The sequence below is a fragment of the Mus musculus genome, chromosome 14 (assembly GCF_000001635.26).
Source record: "Mus musculus strain C57BL/6J chromosome 14, GRCm38.p6 C57BL/6J".
Taxonomy (NCBI): Eukaryota; Metazoa; Chordata; class Mammalia; order Rodentia; family Muridae; genus Mus; species Mus musculus.
In genome coordinates this window covers 58626053-58645571 of record NC_000080.6, presented here as the reverse complement: position 1 = coordinate 58645571, position 19519 = coordinate 58626053, and positions in this window count along the sequence as shown.

The following is a 19519-nucleotide window of genomic DNA, read 5'->3' as shown; positions in this document are numbered from 1 at the left end:
GCATACATAATTATCAAATGCACATCTAGAGAACTGGTTGATTGCACCTGTTTGTGGGCCTTGCAATTCTTTTCACAGTAAAGTGAAATCTCTTGTTTGAATGATAAGGCCTAGAAATGTGTTTTCAATCTATAAGCCTTTAAAAAACGTAATGGGAATTTTTTTCTTTCCTATATATAATAAAGTAAGTTTTATGACCATTTTCATGCAAATGATCTATATAAAAAGTGTCAGCATTTAAACACTCTGTCTGTTCATCTGCCTCTGGACAGAGATGAAAAATATGGGGCCCTAAGATGTTGGCCATTCTGACATGCTTTGACGTGGGAGGGCAGAGTTCAGATGGAGGCTGGGAGAAGCATTTTCCAGAAGGTACTGCATATAAAGTAACTCTGCGTGTGTGTGTGTGTGTGTGTGTGTGTGTGTGTGTGTGTGTGCGCGCGCGCGCGCATGCTCTCATTATAACTGGAGGATTTTATAGTCATGATCAAATGTACAAATGAGTGCATTTTAAAGTCTTACAGTATTATCAACATAAGGCAGTCAGGATGGAGATGATTCTTGAGATTAATTAAAAAGAATCAATTACTTCAGGAAGTATAAAAATATGTCTAAGTTGGAAAGAGACCCATTTGGAAGCAAAGAGTTAGCTAGTAGAGAAGATGGTATTGGCTTTCTTTAGCAGTCTTTAGAAGTAGGAATACTGAAGAGAGAGGCTGCAGCTTGAAGAAAGCAAGGATGTTAAAACTCTGAGAGCACTCCATTGAAGAAAATTGCCTTAACTCCTGCTCCAGTGTACTATAAAACGGCCTAAGAAACACCTGGCCTGAATTTCTCCATGTGACTCAGAGCCTCAGTTGCATTTATTTGGAACAGTTGGGCCTGGGTCTGGCAGGCTGCACCATTGAGGGTGTGAATTCACCAGAGGCTGGTGAGAGGATGCTTTTTACACGCCCAAGTGCAGCTCTGCCCTCTCTATCATCAGCTAACTGATGTGATCATTTAGGGATAGATAGTCACCTGATTTATACATTCATTTGTTTATGTACTTCTAAGCTGACCTTTCGCTTGGTTTGTGAATAGAGTAGCAATAAGTGTGGATGTGAGGGTTATATGATTTTTTTTTAGTATATCCCTAGGAGTGGATACGTACACTAGGAGGATCATGTACAAGTTCTATTTTTAGTTTAATGAGATACCTCCATAATGGTTTCTATAGTGGTTTCACCAATGTACATATTCTTCTAGCACCAACTTAGAGCAAGCTTAGTTTGAATATCTTTTCAACAGCGTTTATCACATCAACCAAACTCTTGTAACTTTCCATGACTTTGTAAGGAAGTGGTTTCCAGCTCTGCCATTGTATATGCAAGTCAATTTCACCAGGACATGTGGCCCAGCATGATGCATGAGGCTGTGTACAGAATCCTGAAGAAGCGTCAATAGGTGTTCTGAAAGATTTACCATACTCAGTGGACCGTACTCACAGTCTATGAGGCAGGAGCATACAATTACAAGACTTCGTTTAGAGATGGAGAAGATGAGGCATGTATGACGTTTTCTTTGTTTTTAACATTTTTCTCAAGGCCGTGCATTGTACATTTCAGACTGCTACAACAAAATACTTGAGGCTAAGCACTTTATATAGAAAATAAGTTTATCCACAGATTTGTAGTTTTAAGAACACAGCACTAGCATCAACTTGGTTCTAGTGAGGACCTAATGACAACTGGTGGTGTGTAGTGAGAGCCCATGATGAAGAGAGGTCACAGGACAAAAGTAGAGGTCAGAGATTGGAAAGGGACCAGGCCCACTCTCTTATAATAGTATCCCTCCAGAAAACTAATCCACTCAAAGATCAGCATTTAGTCCACTTGAAGGGTGGTTCTCCATTCAATTCCACTTTAATGAGAGTCACAAATTCTTATAGTCCTATCACATCTAAATAGCTCTTCACTGAGGACCAAACTCCCAGAACATAAGAATTTAGGGAACATGCCCAGATTCATATCCAAATGATCAAAATTGAACAACTGGGTGGAGATTCAAGTCATGTGGTACTATCTGTCAGGTACTGGCCACCATGAGCCTACTGACCCAAGAATAGTGTAAATCATTCCTTTATATGTACATTAAGGGACTATATAGTAATATCACATCCTGGAAAGAAAAATAGTGGCATGGAAAGAGGGGGAAATGAGAAAAAATGTGAAGAAGAGAAAGGAAAAGCAGAGAAGGAAAGAGGTGGAAGAAACAATGGGACAAATTGTATTTCTAATTGTTTGTTTCCCCTGGAACTTTGACCCCAGCAATTTACCCCAGAACCTTAGCTGTCGTATTGCCAACATGAAAATTGGTTCCATGCTGTTAGGCAGTTATTAAGAGGGAACAAGAATTACCATCCTCTGAAAGAATAAGCTTCTCTGATGAGGTCCAGTGAGCCACTTATCTGTGAGTACAACAGCATGCCATTGGATTTACTTTATTGATATGTTCATTTAGCACAAAATAATGGACAATTTTTTCCCTTAGCATCCATGGCCAATCCACTCTCAGGTTCTTGGCCACTTTGGTAATGTCAGGTATGGGTTCCATTTCATGGAGTAGACCTTAAATCAAGTTTGAAAATTAGTTTGTTTCTTCAAGAACATGTGTGCAGCTATTGAACCATTCCATCTTACAGACAGTGTCTATTGTAAGTCTGAGTGTTTGCAAATGGGTGAATCTGATGATGCCTTTTCCTCTGGTAGCATGCATGATACATTCTAGCACCAAGAATAGAGGTCAGTGGGGGTAAATCTTCTAGTTGAGTTCCAGCCCAGTTTCTCCATGTTCAATAGGGCATGTTCAATGGAATCTTCAGCAGTAGAGCCTTTCCATCAGGTTGGGTAGAATAAAAGTAGCCTTGGCACTATCCTGTAATGTTTGAGGGATAGAGGTAATTATTTTGGCCAATGGCTCAATGAGATATAACCTATTTCTGGCACTGGAGGCTTTACTTGGTGGCATAAGCTGTCTAGTGATTCCATTTAAATTTCATTCACACGTGTATATATTTAGGGAAGGTTTTGCAGTTGAAGATCTCCATATGGCTTTTAAATAGTGTTTAGTGTTGGTTGTTCTTCATATTTTCTTCTCTGCTCTGCCCTTTTGTTCCCTTCCCTATATAATCTTCAACATCTAGTTTGCCCTTAATATCTTTATAACACTGTATTTTATTTCCCTTTTCTTGGGAGACCTCTCCTACCCCTTGTCCCTTACTAACTACCTAACCCCTAGGGTTATTTGAATAAAAAAAAATTACATATCTAAAGCTTTCAAAGTTCCACACAGAAGACAGCTATGTGATGTTTGTGATTCTCATTTTGGGTTACTTCACTCAAGATGATTGTTTCTATATCTATCCATTTACATGTAAATTTCGTTACTATGTAAATGTACCACAGTTTTGTTATCCATTCATCAGCTGATGGGTACCTACGTTGTTTCAAGTTTATGAGTGTTATGTATAGAGTAACAATGAACATGGATGGCTAATGTCTCTACAGTAGGATGTAAAGGCCTTTGAGTGTATGCCCAAGAATGGTATAGCTGGATCTTGAAGTAGATCTCCACCCAGCTTCCTGATGAACAGCCACACTGATTTCCATAGTGGCTGCACACATTTGTACTCCCACCAACAATGGATGAGTGTTCCCCTTCCGTACATCCTTGTCATTTGTTTTATTAACATTGACCATTCTGACTCAGGTAAGATGAGATCTCAAAGTTGTTTTAATTTGTATTTCCTTGATGCCTAAGGATGTTGAGCATTTCTTTAAATGTTTCTCAGCTTTTGAGAACTTTTGGAAACTCCATTTTTAATTGGGTTGTTTTCTTGACAAGCAGGTTTACTTTGTTCTTTGTACATTCTAGATACTAATCTGCCAGATGTATAATTTATGTAGATTTTCCCCATTCTGTGGGCTGCTAGTTTGTTTGAGCAATGATGTCTTTTATGGTACAGAAATGTTTGGCCTCTTGAGGTACTATTCATTGATTGTTAGTCTTAGTGCCTCAAAATTGGAAAATGTGCAGAGGAAAATATACATGGGAGCATCCAGCCCTAGATAGCATGGCTTTATCAAACCTCTCTCACCAAACTCAGATTATGTAGAGGAAAGATAAAATATTATAAGAGCCCAAGGTAGTGCTTGACTCCAAGAAACAGCATCTTTTAGATTCAACAGGGCTAATACCTATATGAGCTCTACCCTGAGACTGTGACTGTATGGACAAGAACTATACAAGTGCAAACCACACAAACCCCAGTACAAAGAAGTGGGAGTGGTTTCAAAGCCCCACCCCTAACCAAGATGTTGTTTGAGAATGACACCTCCTGGCAAAGGGATAATCAGTTTCCCCCAGTAAAGTCTCCATGGGCATAGCAACCACATAATCTAACAGTCCCAGTGTTCAGGAATAGTTGGCCAACACAAAACAGAATGTGTGCTTTTGTGTGCTTTGTTTGTTGGCTTGTTTGTTTAGTTGATTTGTTGAATTAAGTTGTTTTAATTTTGTTTTTTATTTTATTTTGGGGGGAACTTGTGTAGGGGAAAGACTATGATACAAATACTGTATGAAAAGATGTAAATAATATTCATAATAATAAACAAAGATAAGAAAGTGAGCATGAAGCATGTGTTCTATCTGAGGATAGTGCTCTCTTTGCCTTGTGCTAGCATTGCTGTGAGGAGATGGGGCTCACTGCTCACTTGCTGGGAAATGGCTCAATAAACACCTAACTCTGCTCTTTTACCTGTGGTTTGTTTATCCCATAGCCATTTTTTTTCCCAATAGGCTGCCATAGCACATTTGTCTTGTTTGACAATTAGGCATCTAAATTTTGGGATCGAGGCATAGTCTTGCTTGAGTCCCATTAAATTCCACACCATCAGACTCATCGTTTGAACCTTGCATACTCTTTCCTAGTCTCTATTTATTCATCCTGTGCTAAGGTATATCATAACTTCATTACGCTCATCGCTCTACCTACTTAAAGAACATCTTAAGACCTGGAAAGACACAGTGGTTCCTGACATGAGGCTCTGATTTCCCAGGGCACCGAAAGCTGACTAAAGTAAATAACTAGCTGTACTTTCATAGCTACACACTCAACTCCCTGATACAATGATAAGCTCTTGGGGGCCACAGTAAAGTCTATGTATGTTCCTTTATTCCGCACAAGTACTTATGTGCAAACTGATTTGCCACTGAGGACTCTTCAGTCTGCTGATGAGATGGCTCTGGACTTCCTTCAGTGGCTTTCCCAGCCATGCTTGCCTTGTAAAGAATACAGTTCACAGCTCAGGTCTGGACACCTGATGTCTCAGACCCAGAGAATGGTGCTTGGTTCGTGCTGTGTAACTAAGTTCTGCCAGTAGAGTCATCTTATATGCCTGTTAATTAAGAGAAAGCCCTTTGTCTAGTCTTTCTGGGAACAATCCCAGGCAGAACAACTTTGTCAAAACAGACACATTTTCATAAAGTGTTCACCAAACTTTTTTTGTTTTGTTTTGTTTTGTTTTTTCGAGACAGGGTTTCTCTGTGTAGCCCTGGCTATCCTGGAACTCACTCTGTAGACCAGGCTGGTCTCGAACTCAGAAATCTGCCTGCCTCTGCCTCCCGAGTGCTGGGATTAAAGGTGTGCGCCACTATGTCAGGCTACCAAACACAATTTTATAGCACCCATTTTTCAACATTATTTTAAACTGCAGTGCTTCCAGACAAAAGGGTGTTCCCACACAAGCGAGTGATCGCTATTATCTGACAATTCCCACTTTTGTCACAAGTGCAAAGTGACACAATGAATTACGTGCACTAAGGATTAGATTTGAAGCGCCCCCCCCAACACACACACACACACACACACATACACACACACACACACACACACACACACATACATATGCTCACATGCTGAATGCCTAATCTCCGTTTAACAGTGCTATTTAGGAAGCCTGTGGAACCCTCTACAGGTAGGGCCTAACCAGACCAAGTGTTTCACTGGCAGCAGAGGGTGGGGCTTGAAGGCTTATAATTCCCCCTTCTACTGAGGTGTGAGGAAGGACAGAGTCCCACAGCCAAAAGCCACCTGCTACTTTTGTTCCCTTCTGTGATGATATATCCTCTCAAACCATGAGCCAAGATGCATGCCCCCTGAACTCCCAGTTAAGGTGCTTTGTGGGTCCTTTGGTCTCATTGATAAGAAACATTACAAATGCAGAGTAAGTTTGCAAATGAACCACATAGTCTCTCAAGGATAAAACTTTTTTTTTCATAGATCTAAAAACATGAAGTTTGGGAATAAATATGTTGACATGAGCAATGCTTTGGCCATAAATTACTCAGTGGTAGGAAGACAGTCTCAGTCTCCACCCTTACCCAAGTTACAGTAGACTGAATATTTTTCTGTTCTTCCACCCAAAACTTCAGGTTCCTTTGTATTTTTTTTTTCATAATGGTTCATCATAATGTGGGCATTTCCAGTTCCCACTTCCATTTCTTATTGTTGGCGTTACAAGTGTACCCAGCTTTTCACATGGGTGCTGAGGATCTGAATTTATGCTTGCAAAAACCTTTACCACTGAGCCATCCCTCCGGCCCCCGAAAACTTAGTTTAAAGTGGAATCCTTGCTGCGGTCTCAGTCCCTACACAGCAACACTTTGGTTCTTAATGTAAAACTTGGGCCTATATCTTTAAAAACCATGTCCCAGCCCTGCTCCTCCCTGCCCCCCCCCCAAGCTGCCTTCCCACAATTACCCATGTAGACAAGAAGCCTGCAGACAGAGTACCCAATGTCTGAGTGTACACCTTCCAATGTATCTTTTAATGTGAAGTCCGTCAGCCCACTTAGTAGGCCCTCTACCAGATCTCTCCTTAATTAATAGACTTGTGAATAACCACAACTGCCTTGTGGGACATGCCAAATACTAAACAGATGACAGAGTCACAGCTAGAAATCTGCTCGACACAGGGTGCCTTAATTTAAGCCATACGTAGTAGGAGGGAAAAATCACAGCATGGCAAGTACTCAGCTCAATGTATAGCTCTTGGTCTGTTTCAACTTATGTACATCGCTGGCGTGTAGAATGTAACAGTCAGAGTGAAAGCGATGGTTCTGATTTATAGCCACCTGTTAGCATAAGTCTGACCTGAACAAGCAAGGCAGGCACCGTAGTCTGAAAGGGAATTCTGCCTTTCGTTTGTATGGGGGGAATAGCACCCACTGGTCGAAAGGCTATTAAACTTCGGCTGGGCCAGGGCCTCAGAGGTGTCCTACTATGTGCCAGAGAACAGGTTAGTGCCGATGGCTGTCTGTTTCATGTACAGCCCCTAGTGCCCCACCACTCTCAGCTGGCCCAGTTTATGGATGAACCCCATCTCCTGGGCTGCAGGGAGGGGCTGGAGTGACGGGTCCTTCATTAGAACCTGGCCAGAGGGCAGCTCGGATCATAAAGGACAGCTGTCTAATTGGATGTGCTTGTGTGTGCTGTCTTAGCTTTTACAATGGGAATAGGCTACCCGGCCTTTCTAATTAGATTGTTAAACATAATAGCTGACTGGCACAGCAGTAAAGAATTTGCCCTTCTCTTTGTAAGAGCAAAATAGGGCTCAGGAAAGATGCAGGATTTTTCCAGCCCGTTTCCCCCATCATTGTATCTGATGGTAATGAGATGGAGTGTATTTCTTTTTAAATGCTCCCAAAGGCAGACAGGCCAGGTTGAAGTTCGAACTAAATGCGAAAACACACACAGGCAATACAGTAGCCAACTCCGGCTTCCCTCCAGCCTCTTGTCATCCCTAATTGGTGTCTTGTTGGTTGTCTTCAGTGAAAAAGCAAGAATTAAATGAGATTGGAAATTGAATTACCCCGTCACCCCTCAAGGTGGTCTCCAGACCTAGGCTGCGAAAAATCAGAGGAGCAGGGTAGGAAATGCCCCCATGTAGGGAATATGTCCTATTTCCCAGAGTCCTCTGGGAGGCAGCAGGCAGGGGGAAGAAAGAGGAAGAGAGAAGAGAAGGACATCACTGTCCCAGCAGTCTGCAGATCTTGTAGTTTTGGAGGCTTCCCAGACCCTCAGAAATGGCATCATCATTTTCAGCTCCCTAGTTTTTTCAAAATACCACATGCGCCTCATTTCGAGACTCCTTGTCACCCTGTCCCACCTTGGAAACGCCTGTCAGATGCTCTGAATGACTCCGGTTTCACACTTAGATGTGCTTATGACTTAGATCCCTCGGGTAACATGAGAGTTCACTGGACCGCTGTTTTGCACAGGAAAACAGGATGGTGTGGAGCAGCTATGGCTGCAGATGTGTGGTGGCCGTCACAGCAGTGTTCCACAGAGCTAGAATGCCACCATGACCTTGGTTACTCATCAGGTTGTCTTTTTTTTTTTTTTTTTTTTTTTTTTACAAACTGCAGTGTCAGAAGGTCTTTCTTCAGAGGCTGGCATACCAATACCATGGCCCCATAGCCCACCCTCCAGTACATTTTGGTACCAGCAGGAAGAGAGAGACAGAGAAACAGACAGAGAGAGACAGAGAGAGACAGAGAGACAGGGAGACAGAGAGAGAAACAACTTAAATGTTCTCAGGAGTACAAGCAGAGATTCCAGCCAGCAGGACCTGGCGGGTCACTACCCCAAAATCAGGTTTTGCCACTTAAATTTTATTTTGATGTCCTTCTGGAGGGACATCCACCTGATTGCCAGGAATATACATGATAAAAAGAACGAGCATGTGGGCGAAAAAGGGACTGTCTTCCTCTCTGGAGTGTTTGAACCAGTACTTGATCCCCTTCCTCTGTCTATTGACTGCCCTCCCTCCCTCCCTGACTTTTCCAGAGCTCAGAGGTGACTGAAGAAGTAAATTCTACTTGTAATCTTTGTTCACTCACTACCTAAGTTCTATCTTTTTCTTTACACTCACATTTTGCTGGGCACACCCTGTCACCAGAGGCTCATCTCTGTCTGACTTGTTTGTTCTTTATTAATTGCAGCCTGATACCTAGAGTTAGGACATCTGTCTGACTTACCCCAGCCTCCCTGTGTTCTCTGTGGGAGATACACTTATTGCTGTCATTTCCTAGCCTGCTCCTTAAAGCGGTGCCCTTTAATGCTGTTAATCTCTGTGTCAACCCTTGGGCACTGTACCCATCTGCCCATTTTCCATAGCAACTGTATGTATGTATGTATGTATGTATGTATGTATCCTTACCACTTAACACAGCCTTTCTACAGTGGTTCCTAGTGAACGCTGGTGCTCTGAGTCCCCGTAGCTGTTTTACAGCTCCCCTGACCTCGGTTCTTATAGTTGAATTGTTGATCAGAGATGGATTGTGCACTTTGCAATACATGAAACCTTGGGCTTAGTCTCTGCCCCCAAGAAACCCAAAGGAAGTGAAGATCTCATCTTTGCAAAATCACTTGGGCTTTCTTTCTTCCCAGCTCCATGCAGAGAAGACTGGAGGAGCTAGAGGAAGGGATTCAGCAGCTTCAGACCTGGTACAGCTGTCGCAAAGCTCCCCCTGCTCTCTCTCCCTAGACTCTGTGTTTCTATTGCACATTACGGAAGCTTGGGGTAGTGAAGAAATGGGGCCTGCTGACATTGTTGCAAATGAATCCTGCATAGAACAAATGATAAGTCTACCCCCCCCCAATCATGAGAATAAATAGCTATAAAGTTTTATTGAAGAGCCGCAATGGCTTCTTTCATACAGCTTGCAGATATTTGGCAATTGAACCATAAAATCGGCAGAGACATTGACCCTTGTTCCAAATCTTTGAATCAGAGAACTAAGAGCCTGCAATGGGGACACTTGTGCACAAGTGTGATTGTGCAGCCAGGGAAAACCCAAATATTGGCTTTGTTTTGAAATGGGAGTCTCTTCTGTATTCTGAGACTATGCGATGTTTCACATTCCAGACTCTGCTCTGCACACAAGGGTGACTTTCTGCCAGTATTCGTGGAAAATGGCTTAAAAGGCTCCGAAACTGAGAAGTGGATTATGTCAGGGGCTAAAATTACTTGAGAACTTTTTGATCGTACGGGTTTTGGAGTATGATCAATTTGACATGTGTCCCTAACGACACGAAGATGTGTGCGTCCATACCCCCAAGATAAGACGTGATGTGGGAGTGATGGAGTTACTGCCGGGGCTAATCATGTTTTATTTAGTTTAGGACAGGTGTTGAGAATAATGTCTCAAATAGTAATGGTGATTCTCTGTGCTCACATTCCTGGGGTCCTTTGCTTTGCTTCTGAAAGATTATTGACAGATGATTCTGCTCCTCAAATTTCTAAGAAAATAGCTTTTCATCTACATGTGAACACAGCATGCTGATTTTGCAAACACGAGTATCAGACAGCGTAGTTCTGCATGTGTGTGCCAAATGCAAGCTGTGATGGTTATGTGCAAAGAGAAGATTACAACAGATAGACTGTTCCTTGATAACTTCACATATTTGTCTATTTCTGAAATGAGTTTCAGAAAAAAAAAAAATTCCTGAAATTTAAACATCGCAAGAGAAGGTTAGTCTCTAATAAGTCAAAGTTGTACTTTCTCTGGATCTCATTTCATTTCAAAAGTGAGTCAAAAGGAAAGAAAAGAAGAAGGAAGAAGAGAAAGTCTCAAGGATTGCTCCTGCGTCTTAAGCAGGTATGATACCCACTGGTTCAGCTACACTAATGGGAAAATCCTGGAGATCTCTGAAGCATTTGACTTAGTCTCTGGCAGTCAGAGAAAGATTGTTATGGGAAAAAGGAAATCGCACCAAAGCCCTGCCTGAAGCATGAGAACGAGCTGAATTAATGCCCAGAATGCTGTGGTACTCGAGTGTCAAAGGAAGAGAGTCTGAGGGACCTCTCCCGGAATGACGATTGTGGTTCATCATGCTATAAGTATGGCCCTCAGGGAGCCAATAAGGAGCCTGTGGGACTCGGCTGGGCCATTAGGATTATGGCATCTTTCAAACAACAATTGATCCTGAAATCAATTTGAGAGTGGATTATTACACAAGAGCCAATCCCTAGATCCCTATTCTGGGGTTTGAACTCACCATGAGATATCAGTTTCTCACATGAGCATCTGAGTTGTGATGCTATCTGCCATGAGGTCCTTCATGGAAGTAAGAAGATGCCCTTGAACCTCCAGAACTATGGACCAAACAAATCTCTCTCTCTCTCTCTTTTTTTTCATAAAGCACTAAGCCTTGGGTATTTTGAAACAGTAGTGAATAGCAGACTAATATAACACCATAGAATAGTTTTCCAGTGCAAAACCAACTTTGTTCTGTAGCTAAACCAGCAGGCACATTGGGCATGATGTAATTTCATGCAGACAGACAGGTTGCCTGTAGAAGCATGTGTTCTGCAGACTGAATACTGAGACTTCATAGTGATAACTCTTTGCTTGTAAAAGGTAACACAGATTCGAAAGGAAACAGCCAAACACAGAGTGCAAAAGCCTAGAGCTCCAAGGGAACATCAACTGTTTGGAGCCCACCAGGGGAAAGTTCATAGTGAACAACTAGGCTATCACATACATTTTCTCCAGGAGTGGTGGTCCCCACCCCAGGCTCTGTGTCGGTCCTCAAGATACCATAGCTTTGTGCTTCCCATGCCTTCAGGCTCATGGACTTTACAATTTTTAATGATTAGAGGAAGAAGCCAAGAGAGTATTTCATGACATTGAAGATTGCAAGAAATACAGATTTCACATTTTTAACACATAGCCATGCACAGTTGTGATATCTCTGTGTCTCATTTTTTTGTTTGTTTGGTTGGTTTAGTTTGGGTTTTTTTGTTGTTGGTGGTGGTAGTGGTTTATTTTTTTATTTGTTTGTTTTGTTTTTGAGACAGGGTTTCTTTGTATAGCCCTGGCTGTCCTGGAACTCACTTTGTAGACCAGGCTGGCCTCAAACTCAGAAATCTGCCTGCCTCTGCCTCCCGAATGCTGAGATTAAAGGTGTGTGCCACCACACCTGGTTGTGTCTCATTTTTTGCTATGATGACAGAGTTGAGTTGTGACAGAATCCAACACAGCCACAAAGCCTAGTATATTTATTACCTTAGAGAACACCTGCAGCCCTTGAGGTATTTGTCCATGGCTTGTGAAAGTCCGTCCCCACATGACCAAGATAGAAAAATGGCACTATATAGCTTGCTCAGAGTTCTCCGTAACATGAGTGGCTATGGCTCACCTCAGCTGAACAAGAAGTAACAAAGTCCAGAGACCGCCTGACCCTCTGGCTAGCAGCTCTCCCAAGAAATAGTAATGGTTCAGTCTGGGATGTGACAACCTTCTAAGGAAAGCTTTAAGTTTGACAATGGGTGCTTTAGGGAAAACTAAGCAATCCAAACCAAGATGGATAAATAAATAAAAGTGAAGAGATTTCCAGCCATTTTGTTGGTTACTAAACTGCAGGCTTAGATTTTTCAAAACCCACTTCATGATTCATTAATGCTTCAACCTCCCTTCTAGCTCACCCACCAGAGGTAGAGGAAGAGAATGGTTAATAGGGCTTTGTGGACCTGTTTAGAAATTGTTCTTTGGGGTGATTCTAATCTTTGTTGTCATCAGTCCAGTCCACTAGCAAGACAGGAAACATGAATCAATCTCGGTATGAATCAGTAGCAGCAGCTCGATCTAGAAGCTCCAGAAGAAACAGAGAAGCGCTGCCAATCACTGATTGTCATGAATCCCTAGAAGTGGCAAGAAACAACCAGAATACCACCAGAAGTTCTTTGGTGCATTTCTCTCTATGAAGTCTTAACAAACAAAGATCCTCGAAGAAAGCAAGGTGAACCAATGCAAGAGAGTTGTCCTCTGTCTGTTGGGTTATACTTATGTTCTTTCTAAACATTATATGTCCTCTCAAGCCTCCATTCCAGAAAAACATCAGATGCCCTTTTACCAGGCAACTTCCAAAAAACACCATGTGTCTGTTCTCAGCAAAACATCCTCTCACTTGTCTGCTTCAGCAAAAACATCCTCTCATAAGGTACTCTCAAAAACAACATCACATAGCACAACTGAGTCTCCAATGAAACCAATATTCCCACTTCACTGGATTTTGTACTGTACTGCTCAGATCCAGGCTAGAATCCGTATGTGAATGCATTTTTATTGCAACTAGCAAACAATGAGAGAGTACTGTCAATAAAGTATATCCCTGTTAAAAAGAAATGAAAAGGGTGGGCATGACAGTACACACCTGTAATCCCAGCACAAGGGATGTAGAAATTGGTGGATTTCAGGGGGTCCCTGGCTAGCCAATCCAGCTGAAATATTGTGATCCAAGTTCCATGAGGGATTATATCAAAAAATAAAGTGTGGGGGGGCATCTGATGCCAAAATCTACACATGCATACAACACAGACACACACACACACGAACACATGCATATACTATATGCACATATACACACATACTATACATACACGTACATACACAAGAGTTGTGTTTTTCTTTTGATTTTTTTCAGCAACACGCTTCTGTATGAACCAATGGTATTAGCTAATTCCCCAAAGACAGATGCACTCTGTCATTCACTAGTAAAACTGTTCATTCACTCATTCATTCATTGACTTATTCATTCACTCACTGATTCAGCATAGGTGATAAATAAAATATGAAAGACCCTACCCACTGGCAGCATGAGTTCAAGGGAAGTTAAGACACAAACATGGCCTAGGTTTTAAAAATGTAAATATTCCTAAGTAGAAAAGAAGAGCACACCCAGAAACATCACAACCTATCCATGTTTTTGCCTAACAGCTCCCACTTCTTGCCTTCTCTGGACCAGAGGAAGCTGTCAGTCAGCACCAGCCAGTTACTTATAACTCTCCGGAGAAGAGGAAGCTGTCAAGATTTCCCTATACCAAGCCTCATCTCCAAGTCCCTCTGTCATAGAGTGCAGGAAACCAACCTATTTCTCCTCGTGCTGCTGCTGCTGCAGAGAACATGCAGCCTAAACCCTGGCCTCAGGAGAGGAGAGCCATGCTGAGTCTTTATGCATGGTATGCAGTCAAACATGTTTCTGAGTTGTCAACGATTAAATGATTAGGAGAACACGGTCAAGATCAAAAGGCAGCACACGTCACAGGCAAACAGGAGGCAGCCGCAGCTGTGACAGAAGGGATCCCGCTGGGGCGGTACCTGCCCCAGCAAACCATGTGGACTCAAGATGAAGCTGGGAAGGGGCACTTCAGAGCTGCACATTTCAATCTCATTAAGGGGGTCGCCATCCCATAAATACAAACGTTAACAGCTAGTGTGAGTTTTCAGGTCAGCAGAAGAAGGGGAGGGGAAGAGGGAAATCAAGCCAGTAGTTTGTGGATTAGCAATGCTTTCTCAAAGAAGTCTCCATAGAAATGTCTACACACATTAAACAGAGCTCAACTTGACTGGTGTGTCTGTTCTCATCAAGAAGTGTATCTATGAAGTGTCTCCGGGGATACCCACACTGTCAAAGCAATTTGATGTAGACATCTTTTTACTGATCCTGTCAGTAATGTTACAGGTTGGAATGTCGAAGCATGGGCCAGAGAAATAGCACCTGTGATTCACACCCAAATTAATATTCATATGAAAGTTCAACAAAAGCAGCATGGATGGATGCAAGACAAATCTAAACCTGAACTTTACAAGTAACCATGGCTTTTTCAAGCTTGGAAGGCTAGCAGCCAGGCTTAGATGCTCCCGCACAGTGTAAGCTGCCTATCAAATTGTCTCCAAGTCTTCAAATGACCTTTCCCTTTTAGAGTTCTCCAGGATGTAGGCTTCACAGTGAAATCCAGCAGGGCTCCAGGCAAGGCCCATTCAGGCTCAGCGAGGACCTCCTGGGTCAGCTCAGGAGGTCACAGAACAGAGAAGCGATTTCATCATCCATTGTATCTCACACAAAGCTGCAGTGAAATCTAGTGACTGGTTACTTGGTTTAAGGAATGCCTGGGATTTCCAGACCCGACTCTTTCTGTGACTATCAAGTCCTCATCAGCACATGCCACCACTATCAGCTATCCTGGGAAAGACCCCTGCTTTCCCAGTCTGAGAGACTCTCATTCTTCCATTATGTTTCTAGAAGTCACCTGCTTCAAGACAGTATCACCTCTTGCCAGACCTCCAGGTAGGCACCTGCAGCATTGCTGTAATTGTTTTCCGTCATTCCTGAGACAAACAGCCATGGAAGGCTGTCTTTGCCAGGACCTTGTGTCTTGTATCTTTGGACAAGGAGACCACTGCCCCTGCCTACCTGAATGTGTCTTGTTACCAATTATGTTAAACAATGAGCCTGGATGCATATGCCCTCTCCTCCCTAGGCCTCCACAGTGCTGCAGAGCTCTCTTGAACTTTCTGTCCCTTCAGTCAGTGCAATAACCCTGGTATTCACCCACACTCATCATGGGGTTCATCAGCTCTCTTCTTTCCAGAGCCTTCCCCATTTTTTTCCCCAAAGTGAGAGGGCTGTTGTCCCTGAGGACATCTCCTAGCATGGTGGTTAAAGGTTTCTCCCTACTAGAGGGGCCTCCTTCCTATTGGATCCTCTCCAGGGTTCATTATCCTATACAGTGGCTGCCCCCAACTTGCCTAACAACCCATAAATCCTTACCTTCAGCACAGATACATACCTAGAATGGTCCTGGCAGTCAGTTCTGATTCCCACACCTGATGATTTTAGAAAAATTTGCATTCTAAAAGGGACTACTGAGAGCTGCAGACTTCAGTTGAGAGGTTAATGCAAACATTAAAAATGTTAGTGTCATCTCTGGTTGAGAAACATCTAATATTTGTTCTTAGGAAGAGAGGGAACTGTTTTGCCTTAAGGTGCCTTCTTCACTTCCTCCTCAGGGCACCATGTTGCCTTTGAGAAATCTAGAAACTTCAAAAGAAGTAGTTGGGTATGTAGTGTAGAGGACTGTTATTCAAGTGCTGTGAGCTGAAAGTAATCCCATCTGCTAGTAAAAGGAAGGCTTCGTGGGCGTTCAGAGTAGATGCACAGGAATAAGACTCACCTCCATGGAAGGTGGGCTCTCTATCAAGAAGGGGCTGCCTTAGACATTCAACCACACTTCCAAGGTCACCATTCATGTTATTCCTCCCATTTTCTTCATACTTCTTTACCTTTCTTTATAATACCAGAAGTGCCCAACCAGGTTAGACATGAACTGGGGAGCCATTTGCATGGACAGAGCAACAGACCAACTAGGATTCATGGAATATGGGCTGGGGTTAGATGGAAGCTTTGCTTGGAACCCTCTGTCATCCCTTCATGATCAAAGATTCAACAGCCAGAGTGGAGATCCCTAGTCAGGATGGAATGGATATCCCAAGCCAGGACAGAGGAGTGTATCCCAATACAGCACCTCTAGCATCTTTCTTCTAATACTCTGAGTCTCTCTTTCCCAAAGAAAAACTAGAGATCAAAAAAAGAAATAAACAGGGCCTGTCAGCTTGTACCTATAATCCCAGCACTCAGGAGGCTAAGGCAGGTGGAGCTTGAGTTCAAGTCTAGTCTGTTATGCACAGCAAGTTCTGTACCAATTGAAGGAAAGGGAGAGAGAGAGAGAGAGAGACAGAGACAGAGACAGAGAGACAGAGAGAGAGACAGAGAGAGAGAGACAGAGAGAGAGAGACAGAGAGACAGAGAGAGAGGAGGATGGATGATGGAAGAGAGAGAGAAAAAAGGATGGATGATGGAAGGAGAATAGATAGATGATGAAGGGATAAATGGATGGATGGATGGATGGATGGATGGATGGATGGATGGATGGGTGGATGGATGGGTGGGTGGATTAAACAAGCCATTAATACATTTGTTAGAAATAAACATTGCTGCTGTTATATCCTTCTTCTGTTCCCCTTCTTCCATTGATAGTAAATTTTATTAATTCATGGAATTTTCTGGAACCTTCCAGAAGCTTTCCTTTTTGCCTGAGCTAACCTGTGTTGGGCCAAGTGTTTTTGGAGTCTAACTGCAGACAGGTCACTCTATGGGAGAAAAGCAGCAAGGAGAGGTTGTGGGCCAAGTGCAGAGTCTATGTCCTGGAACTCCGCAATCCAAGTGTGGATAGGAGCCAATGACACAGCAGGCTGTCTCTACTTACCAGCTGGTGGGTGCTTGACACCTCTCCATGGGTGACATTAACATTTTTTTATATTTTCTTTATTTACATTTCAAATGTTATCCCCTTTCCTAGTTTCCCCTCCGAAAACCCCATCCCCTCCCCTGTCCCCCTGCTCATCAACCTACTCACTCCTGCTTCTTGGCCCTGGCAGTCCACAATACTGAGGAATAGAACCTTCACAGGACCAAGGACCTCTTCTCCCATTGATGACAGACTAGGCCATCCTCTGCTACATATGCAACTAGCACCATAAGTCCCACCATGTGTTTTCTTTGGTTGGTGGTTTAGTCCCAAGGAGCTCTGGGGGTACTGGTTAGATCATACTGTTGTTCCTTCTATGGGGCTGCAAACCCCTTCAGCTCCTTGGGTGCTTTCTCTAGTTCCTTCATTGTGCTCCATCCAATGGATGGCTGTGAGCGTCCACTTTTGTATTTGTTAGGCACTGGCAGAGCCCCTCAGGAGACAGCTATATCAGGCTCCTGTCATCAAGCTCTTGTTGGCATCCACAATAGTGTCTGATTTTGGTGGTTGTTTATGGGGAGGATCCCCAGGTGGGGCAGTCTCTGGATGGTCATTCCTTTCAGTCTCTGATTCATACTTTGTCTCTGTAACTCCTTCCATGAGTATTTTGTTCCCCTTCTAAGAAAGACTGAAGTATTCACACTTTGGTCTTCCTTCTTCTTGAGTTTCATGTGTTTTGTGAATTGTATCTTAGGTATTCTGAGTTTCTGGGCTAATATCCACTTATCAGTGAGTGCATATCATGTGTGTTCTTTTGTGACTGGGTTACCTCACTCAGGATGATATCCTCCAGATCCATCCATTGTGTCTAAGAATTTAATAAATGGGTGACATTAACTTAATACAAGGGTTACTTTTGCTAAGACACAAACCTTAATTGAACTTGGGCTATTTCATAGCATGTCACTTGGTAAGCCAGGATGGGGATAGATGACCCTTCCAATTCACGACTTGGAGAAGGCTCTTTGACAATTGCTCTCTAATGGCCAATGTGTTGACAGACCTATTGGTTGCTGCCATCCTTTGAACACAGGAACATGCTTGGTGAGGGAAGACTCTGATCACTCTAGCCCTCCCTGTATAGCATGCTTTGCCCCTAAGCTTTATGCTGTCGGGTACATAGCATCAGAGAGCACAGGATGGTACAACATGGCTTTACTACAGTTACAGAGCTTACTACAAAACAGACTCCTGGGAATGCCCTTCAGATCTCCCAGCCAAACTCACCCTCTGTATCCTTGTACACAAAGGAAATAAATAAGGCAAGAATTCTTCGAGTAGAGTGTCTCTGGCTTGCTTCAGGGTGTTATCTATAGCTGTCGACAGGGCCACTAGCTGCCCAGTCCCTGGGGAATTTTCTGGGAGTTTGCTTGGGCACTAGCTTCCAACTATGTTTCCAAAGTTAGTCTGAACAATGGAAACAATTCCTTGGTCATGATTAAAATCCCCAGCCCTAAAGTTAGTCTTCGGAAATTAGAATACCAGTAACTGTAGGAAACCAGAAGCCATACAATCCCTACAGTTTAAAGTAGAATCATTCACAGAAATCAGCACAGCAGAGTCCTCAGAAGAGATTTCTTCAGTAGTTCTTTTCCTCTAACTTGAGGCCACCAAAGGGTCATGATATCTCAATGGTTCTCAGTCTCCCAGTTGTTAAAGCCACTCCAGTAGAGAGATAACAAGGAACTGTTTGTTGAGAAATGTTGTGGCCTGCTGGCTTTTCCTCATACAAAGGGTATGTGTGTGTGTGTGTGTGTGTGTGTGTGTGTGTGTGTGTGTGTGTGTGTGATCAGAGACAGGAATTTACAACTCTACATTTTAAGTTTTCTTCACCATCGGGGAAAGAGGAACATGTTGGCCGATGAGGAAAGCAGAAAACAGAGGAAGGAAAACATGCAATAAACAATGAAAACAACCCCGTGTGGCTGGAACCTCAAACCTGGGGCAAGAGCCACTAAGAAGTAAGAACGATAGGGCATGAGACCCAGAGCTGAAGTCTAGAAGAATGGGAGGGCTTTAGGCATAAACAGGAGGCATAGAAGGACCCTGGGAAGGTTAGCAACATGTCAGAATATGGGTGCCAAGAATGTAGGAGAGTAACATGGGGATATGCCGGACAGAGAGGATGGGAAGAACAGATTCAAGAGAATTTAAAAAAAAAAGGGGGGGGGGGTTCCTGAAGCATTCTCACTAGTGAGGCCTTTCCAGGAAGGACAGCAGCAGGTCCCTACATGAGACAGGACTGTGATCCTCAGCCCTCATAGGTCATCAGATCATTTGAAGCAGGACCCCAAGCTTAGAGTCTCTGTGGTGATGTTCCCCTGA